This window comes from Protopterus annectens, chromosome 3.part1 (genome assembly GCF_019279795.1).
Source record: "Protopterus annectens isolate FY-2018-M chromosome 3.part1, PAN1.0, whole genome shotgun sequence".
NCBI lineage: Eukaryota > Metazoa > Chordata > Ceratodontiformes > Protopteridae > Protopterus > Protopterus annectens.
This window is the reverse complement of record NC_056732.1, coordinates 67,810,185-67,827,576: the sequence shown is the minus strand read 5'-3', so window position 1 is coordinate 67,827,576 and position 17,392 is coordinate 67,810,185. Positions and strand designations below refer to the sequence as shown.

Sequence of the window (17,392 nt, the reverse complement as noted above, 5' to 3'; positions counted from 1 at the left end):
GACATGGCTCCAGCAACTCTGACCCTGTGGGTTCTGTCGCTTAGCCAGTTTGCAACCCATCTTGTGATGTATGGGTTTACATTCAAGCTGATGAGTTTTTCGATGATACCTGAGTGGGGTATTGTGTCAAGGCCTTTGCCAGGTCAAGGTAGGCTGTATGGACTGCCTTTCCTCATCAATGGCCTTGGTGACTGTCTCGAAAAGTCAACCAAGTTTAAGAGGCAGGATCTGCCTTTGACAAAGCCAAACTGGGTTGGATCCAAAGTCTGCAAGTTCCCTATGTCTTTATTTATGAGTTCCATTATGATCCTCTCCATGGCTTTGCAGATAAGGCTTGTCAAGCTAATGGGGCGGTAATTTCCAGGGTCTGTGGAGGCACCGCCTTATGAAGTGGGACCACAGTCGCCGTCGCCACTCCTTGGGCACGTATCCTGAGGTGAGGCTAAGATTAAACAGCTGTCCTAACTGTGGGTTTAATTCCTCGTTGAGTTCATGAAGCACACAGCCGGGACACCATCCGGTCCCATGGATGCTGTGTTTTTGCCTTAGTGAGGGCAGTTCTCACCTGGGCGTTGGAGATGTTTGGGGGCTACAATCCTCTGGAATAGATATCTCTCCTTTGGGGTGGAGGGGAGAAGTTTGCACTGAACCTGTCAGCCAGTATGTTAGCAATGTGTGTAGGTTCAGTAATTTTCACATCATTTTGAACTAATTCTGAGCATATCTGGGAGTTTCCTCCTAGGTTTCTAACATAGCTAAAGAAGGCCTTATGATTGTCTTTAGAGTCCTTGGCGATTTTTCTCTCAAAATTTGCCTTGGATGATTTTATGAGAGCTCTTAGTTTTTACTTATAATGATCAAAGGTGTCTTACCTTTCAAGGATTTTGCTCTATCTTGTAGTAGCTTCCTCCTTTTGTTGTAGAGCTTGTTTATGGCTGGGGTCCACCAGACTGGACGCTTGCCTTTGGTACAGAGAGTCTTAGTTTTGTTTGGGATTGCCTGATCCATGCAGTCCTGTAGGTGCTGGTAGAAGGCATTTGTAAGTGATTCAGCGGTTTGAGTAATGTTTACCACTGGCTCAGGGGCCTTAAAGGAGACCACACTAGTTTTTAGAAGTGTGAAATCGGCTTTTGAGAAGTTTTTCACTGTGGTCTTTTTGTTTCAGGTGGGGCGGGATGAGGACCTCCAGCGAGATTAGTTTATGATCTGATCTCACCAGTGAGGGGTATACTTCCGGTGTTGAACATTTTGATCCCATGTTCGTGATGATGAGATCAAGTATGTTTTCACCTCTTGTGGGGATGGTGACTAGTTGTTCCATGGCATTTGAGTTTATGAACTCCAGGAATCTTTGGGTTAGAGTGTTCGGGCTTGAGTAGTGTTCCCAGTCTATATTAGGGTAGTTGAAGTCACCTAGTATGATGGTGTTTGGAGATACATTTATCCCCTCCAATGTTTTCAGGAAGGCCATGTGAGGTTCCTGAGTTTGAGAGGGTGGCCTGTAACATGCTACAAATTGCAGAGCAGTCTTGCCTATGGTTAATTGCACCTGGATGGTCTCCGATGCATCGTGCGTTGCCACCAACCTTGAGGTGTGGGTGTCCTTTATGAATATGGACACCCCCCCTCCTTTCTTGGTGTTGTCCGGATTTTGGGGCCGGAACGTATGATATGAGGTAAAACCTGTTAGTGCTGGGGTGCTCTCAGGAGCCTTGAACCAGGTTTCTGTCACAGCACAGACATCGATGTTCTCCATATTGAGAAGGGCCTCGAGTGCGTGCATCTTGAGATTGAGACTTCTGGCATTGAGCAGCATTACCCTTAGTTTTTCCTTTTGGTGTTCTAGGGTGGTAGGTTTAGAATTTGAGCCTTGCCTAAAAAGGCACTATGGGGTGGCAAGAGCCTTTGCCAATATCCGGAAGCCCAGGGTGACAGGTGCAAGCCGTCCCTTGAAGCAGCGTGGCTTGTCCAGCATGTCATCCCAGGCAGACAGACATTGATCCCCTTTGAATGACACCAGAATTTAAGCCAATTATTAAAGCTGATCATCTTATCACTGTATTGTGGCATCATTCTAGGTGAAGGTAGGATACTGCTCAAGGTCAGGGTCATACCTGCCTGGGCTACATAATCAGAGAGCTCCTCGGCGTCCCTTTCATGTAGTCCAAGGAGGTGCGTCTCAGGTCGTTGACACCAGCGTGGACAATGACTGAGTCGACTTGTACCTGCTGTTGAGAGACCTGAGTGCTTGCGTTATGTGGCGGATTCTAGCGCCCGACAGGCAGCTTACTGTGACCTTCTCCTTACTCAGTCTGGTGAGCGGGACGTCAGTGTGTCTGACTATGGAATCACCAATGACAAGTGTGTCTGGCATTTTGTTTGGCCTTAAGGGCTGTGACTGTTTGACACTCTGACTGTGTGGTCTATGTGTTGCATGTGTTGGGTCGTGAGGTGGTAGTTGTTTGGGTGTCTGCTTTGGCCTCTGCTGTTTTGGTAAATTTTTGACCAGAGCCTCCGAGTATGTCTTTGTGTGAGTATGTGTATGATTTGAAGTTGTGATGGTACCATGTGTGACTGGGTATGTATTGTGTGTGGTTGCCTTCTCCTCCTGTCTGGTCTTGCCAGTCCTATGTTGAGAGAGCTCAGCCTCCAATTTGGCCGTATAGTTGCATCTCTCGCATGCATTTGTGTTTTGTGGGAGAAGGAGAGGATTGTCTGTGTACATGAGGCAATTGTAACATTGCCTCAATATTCCCAGGTTCACCAGTTGAGCTGGAGAGGACACTAGCAACTGATCCCTCGACATACTAGAAGTAGTAGATAAAGAACTTTCAAAGGACTCGGGAAGTGGGTTTTGGGCTGGTGGGGTACTATCTATAATAAGAGTGCTTTATCAAGGTGCAAGTACTGTAGGAGTAAGTGCTAGGCTTTACAGATAGAGAATAGTCTACTTGGGAATCAAGTAGAGATGAACTTTTCAGTTATAGGATATGCTGGTTAGATCAGCAGTACAGTTTAGCGTGTTTTATAGCAGGGGCTGAAGGGAGCTAGGAATTGGCCCAAAACAACCAATGGACTACTAGTTTCTGGCTGAAACTTCACCAAATCGGACAAAAGGCGCTCAGTGCTTCCCACTCCCACTGGTAAGCAAAGAAACTTCCCTCCTTCCTAATAAGGCAATGGATCAGTAACAGGAACTAAAAACAAAGCCCAGGGATCAGCAACTCTGAAACGGACTACTCTAGTTCAGTAAAGTGGGAAAACAAGAGATTTTTTGTTTTATTACAGAGATAAGGAAAAACAGACAGTAAATGCTATAAATGCTGTAAATCGGCTAGCGCACTTTAGTGTGTAGCCTACAGAAACAATTTGCAACAATTAGTAACTTAAAGTGCAATAAACAGTGTAAAATGCAGAAATCACTTAAAGTAGCAGTAAAACAGGCTAAATGCAGTCGCTAGCTTAATAACAGTGGGAAAGCCACAAAAATACTTATATCTGGTAGAAAGTCACTCTTTTAGCTCTCTGCTGCTTGGATCACTCTGCAGGCCACCACGAGGATCTGTGCAGAGTTGGTACAAGCTGGAAAACACGTGTTTAGCGTGTTTTATAGCAGGGGCTGAAAGGAGCTAGGAATTGGCCCAAAACGACCAATAGACTACTAGTTTCTGGCTGAAACTTCACCAATTCGGACAAAAGGCTGCTCAGTGCTTCCCACTCCCACTGGTAAGCAAAGAAACTTCCCTCCTTCCTAATAAGGCAATGGATCAGTAACAGGAACTAAAAACAAAGCCCAGGGATCAGCAACTCTGAAACTGGACTACTCTAGTTCAGTAAGGTGGGAAAACAAGAGATTTTTTTTTACAGAGACAAGGAAAAAAACAGACAGTAAATGCTATAAATGCTTTTAAGTGGCTAGCACACTTGAGTGTGTTAGCCTACAGGTAAAATTAAGCAACAAATAACTTTTTAAGAGTGCAAAACAGTTAATCAACCCAAAAACAGTTTAAATAGAATGCAGAGCTGTATAAACAGGCTAAGATGCAGTCGCTAAGCAGTAAATATTCAAAAAGCCAGAAAAAAATACTTAAATCAGTTATAGCAAATACAGTTATAACAAATGCTCTGAAATATACTGTATATTTCCAATATGTTTGAGAAGGATAGTCAGAACACAAGAAGGTTCAGGCGAAGAAGAAAAAAAAAGTTTTGTTTTACTTTTTGAAAAGGTAAAAAGGAGGAACAGAAGGCCTTATCAAATGTTCTCTCTGTATTAAGAAGAATGAGCTAATGACACTAGACTGGGAGGTGTGTCACAGTAGGGGCGGGCAACTGCAAAGCCACCAAGTATAAGAGCAAGACACGTATAACTCCATATGATTTGCAGAAGGAGTTAATTCTGGGCACATTGCAGGTGCTGTGAAGTGCACATTTGACTAACATCAAATATTGAAACAATACTAATTTCATGAACTTTAATCATACTTTGACTTAGGAACGGCTTCCATTCCCATCATTGTATTAGAAACTCAAAAGATTTGGAGAAATTAAACCATGAGGAATCCAGCTCTTTTTCAAGTACTGCTTACACTCATATAGTGTTTGGGTGATCGCTTAAATCACTAGCAGAAAGTAATTTGACAGCATTGTGTCTGTGAACTTCCAGCACTTTCTTTTTAGTTCCGTGTCTTAACCTGTAATAGATTTTGCAGTGTAAATATTCTTTTTAACAAAATGTGCAGCTTCCCTGTCAGTCAGTTTCCTTATTCTATAACCTGTTGTTCATTCACTTCCATCTTGCTTCTCCATTTGTCCATTAGATTGCAGATAGCGAGGGCTTGGACATATTGTGTTTGAATTCCAACGTTTATTAATATTCAAAATTCCTGACTTTTGCATTGAGGAACACTGCCAGATATGACAACATTGTGTATCCAGTCTCAAGAATATAGATCATAATGCCGTGATCACACTTGTGGATGTTCAGTTAGTTTAATTATTTCAGTAAATTTGGTGTAAAGATCCACACATTAAAAAAATGCATGATTTATTTTCAATGGAACAAATCGCTGCACACCTGACTGATATAACAAATCCTATTCCTTTGGCTATCAAATGTATGATCAATATGCGTTGTGGATGGCCCGATTCTGCACAACTTGCTCTGTCTGAGTCAACATTCCTGGACAGTAAATTGTTTGTCTTGTGTTTGCTGTTTCTAGATGTGATTCATATATATCTTCTCGTTCATTTTTAGTTGATAGATTTGAATATTACGTCTTGGGTTTACTTTTTTCTTCCTTGAAAGAAAAATAAGACTGAATTTTTTTCCTTACTGATTATTTTAACTTAGGCAGCCTTTTGTTAAGTGTTTCAGTAACTATTTCTGGGTCATAATCCTTAAGTCCTTATAAGGAAGACTTTCCAGTAATTCATTATCTAGCACAGGTATAGTATGTGGTGTATATTTATTAAACAAATGTACTTGTACTTTTTAAGATGAATATTGGCTCTGTAGCCCATTTATTCACTGATTCAGTTCTGTTTAAGATAGTGAACAGTCTTAGGTTTCATTCATAAAAAGTTAAGCAGACTAAAAGGTGCTAATTCCCCTTCATAGACTTCTTTAGTGTGTGTTTGTTCCTACATGTAACTTTGTCTGAAACAAAACAGTACTTTGATGTTTAAGACTGCCCAGTCATTGACAACATTGTGAACTTCTCACATATGTATTGGTTATAGCTCATAAAGAAATATGCTGTACTGTAGGCAGAAAAACAAATTTTTACAAGGCATTATTTCATAGTAAAAAATAATATGAAGTTCAAACGGAGTAAATGCTCTACTATGGACAAAAGCAGGAACCAAATAAAACGTAAAAGCAGTCCGTAGAGCAAAACAATGGTGAGGTCTCCAAAGAATCCAAAATTCTAACTTTGTAGTAAAAAAAGCAAAGAGGTTGCCAAATCCTTCAGATTGGTAAAAACAGGTTTATTCAGACAAAACACAAGGATGGTAAGCGCTTTCGCTATTGTAGCTTCTTCAGACCAAAATACAATTAATTAGATGTTACAATCGTTTATATCTAAAAAAAGGCGCCAAACCTGATGAAATTTAAAAAGACATGACTAAAAAACATTATTAAAAAATGCTAAGGCATTCTGAAGTTAATAATAACAAAGAATATGTATATGTAAAACATGGACTACATAAGATTTGAGCCATTATAATAAACATCATAATATCAGACCTTGTGTCATTTATTTAAAAACTTTAATCCTTCTTGCTTTTAACAAGGGACGTAAAGGGACCTTGCCATTAATGCCTGGTGGTACATCAGCCCTGAACTTAATGATCCAATTGATTTCACGGATCTCAGTGTAATTTTCAACATCTCCCCTTCTATGAGTTCTGGATATATGTTCAAGTATCCTAAATTTAAACTCATGGTCAATGCCATATTCAATAGTGTGTTTGGCAAGTGCATTTGTTAAAGTACCTTTCCTAATATGATAGGCATGCTCGCGTATTCTGTCTCTGAGTGTCCGATTCGTCTTGCCTACATAATAGGCAGGACACAATACGCATGATGCCAAATACACTATGTCTTTAGATTGGCAGTTACCTGCCACACATATCCTGAAGCTGCCATTTCCATATGGATACTTGAAAATGGGGTCACTCAAGATATAATTGCAAAAATTACACCTGTTACACGGAACCATGCATCTATCATCAGGGGATATGTTGGTGGAATTGTTGTTAGAATGACACAACAGCTGTTTAAGGTTCTTTTTATTCCGATGAACAAACTTGGGTCCCTCACCTACTAATCTGCTAATAGTTGGATCTACAGATAGGACATGCCAGTGTCTAATAAAGATGTCCTTGAGGGCACCAACATCTTTTGTGTAATAAAGAGGAAAAAGAACCTTGTCACTAGATATCACGTCATCTATGCTAGAAGAAGTGACATCAGCTTCTGAATAAAATCTAGAAGCACCCTCTGAAAAATAGGGCATAGCCCTGTTATCCCTGAAGGTGGTAATGTCTACCATGCCTTTGCCAATATCTTTATCACTATAACCTCTTTCCTTAAACCTTGCATCCAAATCTACCAATCCTGTTTTAAAATTGGTGTCAATGGGTGTATACCTGGAGAGTCTCATGGACTGTCCACGGACGATGTTCTTATAGACATACTCAGGGTGCATGCTTGTACGATGCAACAGCGTGTTTTTATGACTAACTTTCCGGTATAGACCCGTATTTACCATTCCTCCATGCATCTTTTCTACAAATATATCCAGGAATGGAATCCTTGTATCAGACCATTCCATAGTGAATTTGAGGAACCAAAGAGACTCATTTAACTGCCTAAAGAACTCATTTAGAGTTGTCGTTGTACCTCTCCATACCAAAAACAGGTCATCCACAAAACGCCTATAAAAGGGTACATGTGACCTGTATGATGGATCTCTAAATAAATACCGATGTTCCCATTCAGCCATTACGAGGTTGGCGTAGCTATTGGCACAAGAAGTGCCCATAGCTACGCCAGCCCTCTGTAAAAATATGTGCTCTTGAAAACAAAACACATTAGATTCCAAGACCATCTCCAATAAAGAAAGAATGAGATCTACATTGCTAGAGGTGAAAGAACTTGATCGGTCCACAAGGCACCTGACCATCTCCATCCCCTCCCTATTTGGGATCACTGTGAATAGGGACTGCACGTCCATAGTAACCCACAGGAGATTGTCTACATCTGTAGTAGATTTAATAAAGTCATAAAACTCAAGAAGAAATTGCTTTGTATCTCTGAGAATGGCCGTATTATCTTCTACTAAAGGTCTCAACTGAGCTTCAATATACAAGGACAGTGGTTCTGTAATCCACCCTCTACCCGCTACTATTGGTCTCATAGGGGGTCTCACCGGATCTTTGTGTATCTTCGGGAGACCTTGAATATTCGGTAGTAAAGGGTGAGTAACTTGAAAAGAATTAAAGAGATCCTGGTCTATGATGTCATTGGTGTATAAACTAAGAAGAGTAGACTGAACCCTATGTATAATTCCATCCACTCCCTGTTCAGAAATAGTTTCATAGTACGTGTCATCCATCAGCATATGCATCATATCTCTTGTATATCTATCAGTATCAAAAATAACAATGCCCCCTCCTTTGTCCGCTGGACGTACCGTAATATTATGATTCTGACGTAAGGCATCTAATGCCTCTCTCTGTTTATAATTCAAATTGAAACCACCTCTATAAGACAGAATCTGTGTCTTGTTCATACGGTATAAATCATCCTCTACTAATTTACTATATGCAGCTACCAACGGATGTACGGGTGGAACAAACAAACTTGGTTTCCTGAGCACACCTGTCTGTGTAGTAGCACCTGAATTCCTGAAATGGACTTTAAGGGAAAGATTCCTAACAAATAATTTAAAATCCTTGAGAGTCTCCTCAAGTCTGCTACTTCTACTGGGAATAAAAGTTAGACCCTTGGATAAAACCTGCAATTCATGTATGCTGAGAACCTGACTCGATAAATTCAATATAGACTCTCGTCCTACTTGTTCTTCTCCCACATTTTCTTGATACTTCGATTCATGGAGGTATCCGGGGAGAGCTTCCTCTTGTGTCGCCCCCTGCTGTTGGAGCGAACCCTCTCCTCCTTGGTAAATGTTCTGATGGGAAAAGGAAATTTATTTCCAGAAGAATGCGTTGCTACGGGCAACGGAGCAGTATTCCCAACAAGGGCCATATCAGATGTATTCCCCATGCATACCGCAGAACTAAAAGTTTTCCTGCGTACAGTGGGTTCTGTGGGAGAATTACTAGTCCCTACACCGCTGGCTATAGAGGTCGCTGAAGTGGCAGAATTAACCGTCTCTCCTGTGTGGATGTTCGCAGCCGAATGCAAAGTGCTATCTGTAGTTTTATCAACAGAAGCATCCATCACAACATTCCCCAGACTCTCTATTGGGCTAACAGCATTCAAATTACGTGTCTCAGTAGTATTATTAACATTGGCTGCGGAATTGTTGACATGAACTACAAAATTATTTACATTGCTATCATTTACATTAGACCTGGGCCAAGTAAAAATCTGGCCCATTTTAAAATCCATACTATCTCTTTGTAACTTTCCTCTTTTCTGATTCAAAAGTCTCTGTTCATATCGCAAAACATTGTCAAGCATATTACTAAGCATATTATTTACAGCTATCTCTGGATAGTCATTGTAAAGTCTCTGTTGACCCACATTAATGTCATTCCTCAAAGTTTCTTCCATGGGTGAAAAAAAGTCATTCATCAACCTCATATAGTTGAGGCTTACCTCTATGTTCAGTTGCTGCCAATCATAGAGTAAATCCGGATACAAGGTGCCCGTGGTGGGCATTTTGAGGACTCTTAGGCCTCTCGGTACCAGGCGTCGTTGGATGCAAATTTCGAAATGTTGCCTTTGTGTTTGAAGGCGTTTTAATTTGAACATATCCTGTTCTAGCTTCTCCGATGCGAGCCGCAGACCCTCACGATTGAAGTCCACATTACCAACGTTATCCGAGTGGGCTTCCGCTTCACAAAAGGACGCCAACGGATTATCCTCCGCTCGTAGACAGTCCTTCAAACGGTCAGAGACCGTACGCATTAACCTGGGAGCTTCCTGTTGGTTGTGCAACACATACGGAAGCTCGATCTGTACTTGATCCTCCCCAATCATGCCTCCGTTCGAACAATAAAGAAATCAGGTAAAAAATAATATGAAGTTCAAACGGAGTAAATGCTCTACTATGGACAAAAGCAGGAACCAAATAAAACGTAAAAGCAGTCCGTAGAGCAAAACAATGGTGAGGTCTCCAAAGAATCCAAAATTCTAACTTTGTAGTAAAGAAAGCAAAGAAGTTGCCAAATCCTTCAGATTGGTAAAAACAGGTTTATTCAGACAAAACACAAGGATGGTAAGCGCTTTCGCTATTGTAGCTTCTTCAGACCAAAATACAATTAATTAGATGTTACAATCGTATTTATCTAAAAAAGGCGCCAAACCTGATGAAATTTAAAAAGACATGACTAAAAAACATTATTAAAAAATGCTAAGGCATTTTGAAGTTAATAATAACAAAGAATATATATATATAAAACATGGACTACATAAGATCTGAGCCATTATAATAAACATCTTAATATCAGACATTGTGTCATTTATTTAAAAACTTTAATCCTTCTTGCTTTTAACAAGGGACGTAAAGGGACCTTGCCATTAATGCCTGGTGGTACATCAGCCCTGAACTTAATGATCCAATTAATTTCACGGATCTCAGTGTAATTTTCAACATCTCCCCTTCTATGAGTTCTAGATATATGTTCAAGTATCCTAAATTTAAACTCATGGTCAATGCCATATTCAATGGTGTGTTTGGCAAGTGCATTTGTCAAAGTACCTTTCTTAATATAATAGGCATGCTCGCGTATTCTATCTCTGAGTGTCCGATTCGTCTTGCCTACATAATAGGCTGGACACAATACGCATGATGCCAAATACACTATGTCTTTAGATTGGCAGTTGCCTGCCACACATATCCTAAAGCTGCCATTTCCATATGGATACTTGAAAATGGGGTCACTCAAGATATAATTGCAAAAATTACACCTGTTACACGGGCTGGCGTAGCTATGGGCACTTCTTGTGCCAATAGCTACGCCAACCTGGTAATGGCTGAATGGGAACATCGGTATTTATTTAGAGATCCATCATACAGGTCACATGTACCCTTTTACAGGCGTTTTGTGGATGACCTGTTTTTGGTTTGGAGAGGTACAACGACAACTCTAAATGAGTTCTTTAGGCAGTTAAATGAGTCTCTTTGGTTCCTCAAATTCACTATGGAATGGTCTGATACAAGGATTCCATTCCTGGACATATTTGTAGAAAAGATGCATGGAGGAATGGTAAATACGGGTCTATACCGGAAAGTTAGTCATAAAAACACGCTGTTGCATCGTACAAGCATGCACCCTGAGTATGTCTATAAGAACATCGTCCGTGGACAGTCCATGAGACTCTCCAGGTATACACCCATTGACACCAATTTTAAAACAGGATTGGTAGATTTGGATGCAAGGTTTAAGGAAAGAGGTTATAGTGATAAAGATATTGGCAAAGGCATGGTAGACATTACCACCTTCAGGGATAACAGGGCTATGCCCTATTTTTCAGAGGGTGCTTCTAGATTTTATTCAGAAGCTGATGTCACTTCTTCTAGCATAGATCACGTGATATCTAGTGACAAGGTTCTTTTTCCTCTTTATTACACAAAAGATGTTGGTGCCCTCAAGGACATCTTTATTAGACACTGGCACGTCCTATCTGTAGATCCAACTATTAGCAGATTAGTAGGTGAGGGACCCAAGTTTGTTCATCGGAATAAAAAGAACCTTAAACAGCTGTTGTGTCATTCTAATAACAATTCCACCAATATATCCCCTGATGATAGATGCATGGCTCCGTGTAACAGGTGTAATTTTTGCAATTATATCTTGAGTGACCCCATTTTCAAGTATCCATATGGAAATGGCAGCTTTAGGATATGTGTGGCAGGCAACTGCCAATCTAAAGACATAGTGTATTTGGCATCATGCGTATTGTGTCCAGCCTATTATGTAGGCAAGACGAATCGGACACTCAGAGATAGAATACGCGAGCATGCCTATCATATTAGGAAAGGTACTTTGACAAATGCACTTGCCAAACACACCATTGAATATGGCATTGACCATGAGTTTAAATTTAGGATACTTGAACATATATCTAGAACTCATAGAAGGGGAGATGTTGAAAATTACACTGAGATCCGTGAAATTAATTGGATCATTAAGTTCAGGGCTGATGTACCACCAGGCATTAATGGCAAGGTCCCTTTACGTCCCTTGTTAAAAGCAAGAAGGATTAAAGTTTTTAAATAAATGACACAATGTCTGATATTAAGATGTTTATTATAATGGCTCAGATCTTATGTAGTCCATGTTTTATATATATATATTCTTTGTTATTATTAACTTCAAAATGCCTTAGCATTTTTTAATAATGTTTTTTAGTCATGTCTTTTTAAATTTCATCAGGTTTGGCGCCTTTTTTAGATAAATACGATTGTAACATCTAATTAATTGTATTTTGGTCTGAAGAAGCTACAATAGCGAAAGCGCTTACCATCCTTGTGTTTTGTCTGAATAAACCTGTTTTTACCAATCTGAAGGATTTGGCAACTTCTTTGCTTTCTTTACTACAAAGTTAGAATTTTGGATTCTTTGGAGACCTCACCATTATTTCATAGTAGCCATAGCAAATAGTATCTTATGACCCATGCATGCTAAGCTCTTAGTATCTTTGCCATTTTGCTCAGCATGATGAGCTCTTTCACACAGTGCAACTAAACTGCATTTTCATTTATTGTGTGCCAAGTAAGCTGTGTGAAAATTAACTTGTGTGAATAATTCTAAAAGAGATAATTTTTAATTATTTATTAGATGCTTGTGCTCTAAATTTACTGTCCCCATCTGCCCCATGAGTTTTTCTTGTCTTGTAGGGTATTAACCAACAAAAGAAATAATGATGTGCATAGAATAATACATGTTTGATCCTACATTTGATACTATTTTCTTTTTACTACAGTAGGTTTGATTAGGAGGTCATTGTCCGTGACAATTAAAATAAATTTAAGTTGTACATCATTAGTACGAGTAACTGGAGGCAGAAGTTTGAAGTGCAAAACTATTTTCAGCATTCAGTAATTTCTATAATTTCTTCTGCTTTGAGTAGTTGTGCTTGTTCACCTAACTTATCTTGTTAAGCATAATACTAAATCCTCCAGGAAGATTTGGATAAATGTGATATTTCCCCCAAATGTATGATGTCCTTGTGAAATGAAACTGAGGGCTAAAATGTTAACATGTATGGCATTTGAACATGGAATAGGTTGGTAGCTCCAGAAGTCTATTTTTTTTCTTTCTAAACTTTGATAGGGAGACTTTTAATGCCTGTGAGAGTTTGAAGAAGCCAGACTTAGATTCTTAAAACAATAGCTTTTTTAATTTTTAACATTTTCTGTTATAAATGTTTGGTGGTAGTTTTGTTTTATTTGCATCTAGATTTTATAAGTAGCTTATGGGAAATCTTAGGAAAGTATTTTAAAAAGGTTAAAATCCATGCCTATACTTATGTGCACATTTGATAGTAAGCTAGTAATCTGTCATATCCTGGCACTTCAGGAAATGAGTAACACTCACCCTTTGTCATAGTGAGACCAGATAGAGGGAAAACTTCTGGGTCTCAAATTGTAAGAAATATTGAAGATGACTAGAATTCTGGATGGAGAAAAAGACAAATGCCTGCCCGGATGGAAAAGTGATGTCTAAAGATGCTATATATTTATTTGTATTTTGATCTCTCTGTCTGCTTTGTTATTGAAGTCTTCAGTAGAAAGATTAAATTTTTCATTTTTTTCCTTAGGTGCTTTTCATGTATGAACTGCAGGGCTTGCTGTCCAGATGGTTACTTCAGAGTTTCTCAATGAAAAATACTTAAAAAAATATTTTACTGTGGTAGAACTGTCACTTCATGGACATCTGTCTGTATTTAAAAGGTACCTTAAAACCTATCAATTTACACAAAGTCATATTCAAGTCCCTGCAGGTGGAATATTTCACAGCTGTTAATTATTTTTATATATACTTGTTTCAGCATTGTTGTGGGGTACTGCAGTCAGAATTGCAGTCATGGTTCATGTATTTTTTTCTTTTATTGCAAGTATACAACTTTTTAAGACTTCTGTGTTTAAATAATCTGCTTACATATAGCTGCAGTATGGTTGATATTCTCAGTGAAGTTTCGCATACCTACTGCATTACCTTGAAAATGTTTTGGCAACAAGTTTCAGAACATCCTGTAGCTCCACAGCCCACCATTCCCACCATCCACCTTATTACGTTGTTTGTGAGGCCACATTGTCCTTGTTTCTTTTACTTACGCTTTTCCATATTTCCTTTTAAGTAGTTATGTACTAAGTTGTCCACATGTGATGCTTAAAGAAGGAAGACACACTCCTCCCAGACATGCAAAGTACCCATAGGCCTGAAAGATCATTATTAGATTTCCTATCTTGTACTGTTTCAACTTTTATTGTGAGCTCTGCAAATGTCATCTTTGTCAGCAGTTCAACAGCTTCACTTTAGATACTTTCTAGTTAAAAGTCACTTGTTTCTTCTTGGACTGGATTCAGAGTCAGGGGTACTAAAAAGACCATTGCTTGAAAAACAGTGTTACTGACCTAAGAAAACTAGGCAAACAGCTGTCAGGCTAATAGACCAGGAATTTGAACTTGAGGCTTTTGGGCCTAGCTTCTCCTTTAAGGTTGCCTCACTGTCAGATGAGCTCCATCTACTTGTTGATAACTGTGATTTTAAGTCAAGGCCTCGTCCCTTTGTCATATGTAGTACTCATTGTCTCACATGTAAGACATTAAAGGATTATTAATGGTGACTTCCAAGATGGCTTCATATTGAGTTATAGTTTAATTTCAGCTCTCCCAGTTGAAAATAGAAACTTGGAAGAGAGAGCCAGTAAAATCGTATTTATGGGCAAATTTCAGTAACTAGTTAGTAAGTGCACTGCCTGGATGCCAGCAAAAAAAGAAATTCAGAGAGCCTGAAAGAAAATCAATCTCAAAAAGTGAGGAAAAAACCCTGACTGGGAAGAATTCTGCCAAAAAGCAGTTGAAGCTCTAGCTTTGGTGCAAGACATGACTTGCAGTAACCTAGAGGAAAAAACAAGTCAAATGTACTCAGAGTTGATCAAAATAAACAAAACATTGATGGAGTACATCAGTTCAAATAACAAAAGGTTGGAGAATATGGAAGAAGCTTTAAACAGATATTTAGACGAGGTGATAAAACTGCAAAAACCAGAGGTTGAAGTGAAGAAAAGGGCGACTGAATATGAGACTGCTCAAGAAGAGATGTTTCAAGAAAAATAGAATTAGAGGACAGAGCGTACAGGGAAAAACCTGAGATTTTCTGCTGTACCAGAGAAGCTGGATGATACAGACTGTATTAATTTTATAAAAGCACAAATAAGCAATTGGACTGATTTTCTATAGCAGGAGTTGCTAATTGAAAGGACAAATTGTGTGTATGCTGCAAACCTGGCCATGAGAAAGCAACCTAGACCTTTAATAGTAATGATGCAATGCTACAAGCAGAAGGAATTGATTCTGAAAAAAAACTGAGGCAGAAGGACAAAGTACTACAAGTAGAGTGTTTGTAGAAAATGACTACACACTGTACACCAGGCAGAAGAGGAGTAAATTTATTCCAGTAATCAGGCAGTGTTGAGAAGCAGGTGTGAGATTCAGACTGCTGTGCCAAGCTATCTTCAGAAAAGCTCACCCAAAGTCTGTCACAACTTTCTTTGAGGGAAAGGTTAGGCTGTTTTTGCTTTCTTGTATTTTGTGTTTCTGTAATTGCCTTCACCATAGCTGTGTCTCTTTCAAGTTGCACAGAAGTTAGAACAGGTCAATTAAGTTTAATTAACTGTGAGCTGTGAGTGTAGCTAAGAACTAAACCTTCTATTTAAGGGGTGAAATAAAACGTTCCAAGGCTTTACTTGAAAACTTCACCCAGACTCTGCCACAACTTGCTGAGAGGGAAAGGTTAGTCTGTTTTTGCTTTCTTGTATTTTGTTTTGCTGTATTGCCTTCTTCTGTTTTGCATATTGTGACTGATTTTTTACACTGTGATTTACTTGTATTCTGCCTTTAATTGCAAATTTAAACTAGGAAAGAGACCACAGCTGTGTCTTTTTGTGAGTCACAAAGAAATTAAGTTTTCCCCACCCTCCCATCCTGATGGTGGCGTGTTTTTAAACTCCACTGTCTTTTTAGTTTCCTGTCCGTTATGTTAATTTGACCACATATCTCTTTCCCTCTTCTCTTTCAATTGCTATTGTGAGCAAGCACAAAATTATCATTTTCTTTTTCAAAACAGGTTTATTGTTTTAACATACAAGAGAAATATCATAACAATTTTATACAAGTAATTAAAAATAGATATGATTATAACATTCAACAAAACAACTAAAGTATTTACAAAGACATCCACTACAATCAGATCAATTAATTAAACTAAAATACCATGCTATTGAAATTAGGATTTTTTTAACAAATTTTGTAAATTATCCCATACAATATAATAAGATGTTTTTCTAGTTGTTCTTGACCTAATTGTGTTTATTTCCATATGGCACACTATATTCATAACATTTTTAAATTCATTGAACGAAGGAGGTGTATCTGAAATCCAATTTCTGGTTATTATTTTCCTAGCCACTGCTAGAATAGACCATAACAAGGGAAGCTTAACCTTTTAACACTTTGAGGTACAGGTGTGTTGAATAATATAAGAGATTTAGAAATAATGAAATTATCTGTAAAAAGAGCCTGCAAAAATTCATTAATTGACTTCCAGTATTCTTTCAATTTTATACAGTCATAAAACATATGAGCCCAGTCAGCATTAATTTCTACATTACATCTCTTACATAGATTATCTTTATTATTTATTTTATTCATCATCAAAGGTGTATAAAAAGATCTATGTAAAAATTTCCATGTATAAAGTCTCCAGACAATGGAAGACGTAGTTCTATAGGCAGATTCCAATATATATATTGTTTATCTTGTTGATTTGGTGCGTCCCCATTAATAGAAGTGAAATAATTCCAGTATGTATCTACACTGTAAAAAGTTTCTTGTCTGACAATTTTATGTATATATGAAAGTTTACCTTTATCAGAAGCTTTATGTTGTAAATTTAATATCAAGTAATCAATCAGTGTTGGAGTAGATTCTTTAACTGTTATAGACATTAGATCTATTTTATTAATGAGATGTTGTCTAAAGGTCTGAACCTCTAACCAGCAAGTTTCTCTTTGATCAAATTCTTGTTTTAAGAAATCTAGATTTTTAACTTTATTATCAGATATCAACTGATACCAGTACTTTAGATCATTATCTATAGCTAAATGAGTTCCTTCAGAAGTAGATGACAAAAGCATACCCTGAGTATACATTATAGGGAATATAATAAAATTCCATTCCCTATACTTAGGGTGCATGAATATAAAGTTACGATAGCTAATAATAATATTTAATGGGTAACAAACCATATGTTTAGGTGTAATAGGTGAAGTACAAAATTCCTTTAGTAACCATAACATGGAGTTATTTACAATCATATTTTTATGTGTTAAGGAGATTTTCATGAAGTGCATACTAATTAGCTCCCAATAATCTTTCCAAAAATTATCATTTTCTGAAATCACTCT

General features: G+C 38.3%; 1 protein-coding gene across 4 annotated transcripts in view; it reads left to right on the top strand.

The window, feature by feature from the left end:
• Positions 1 to 17,392, top strand: part of ZHX1 (zinc fingers and homeoboxes 1) — a 496,423-nt gene that overhangs the window by 201,976 nt on the left and 277,055 nt on the right. For 2 of the 4 annotated variants that reach the window (XM_044066580.1, XM_044066579.1), the window contains one exon: positions 13,523 to 13,655. The exons of the other annotated variants lie outside the window; for them this stretch is intronic. The gene's annotated coding sequence lies outside the window, so the exon portion shown is untranslated. The remainder of the gene's footprint in view (positions 1 to 13,522; positions 13,656 to 17,392) is intronic. 4 annotated transcript variants of the gene reach the window in all.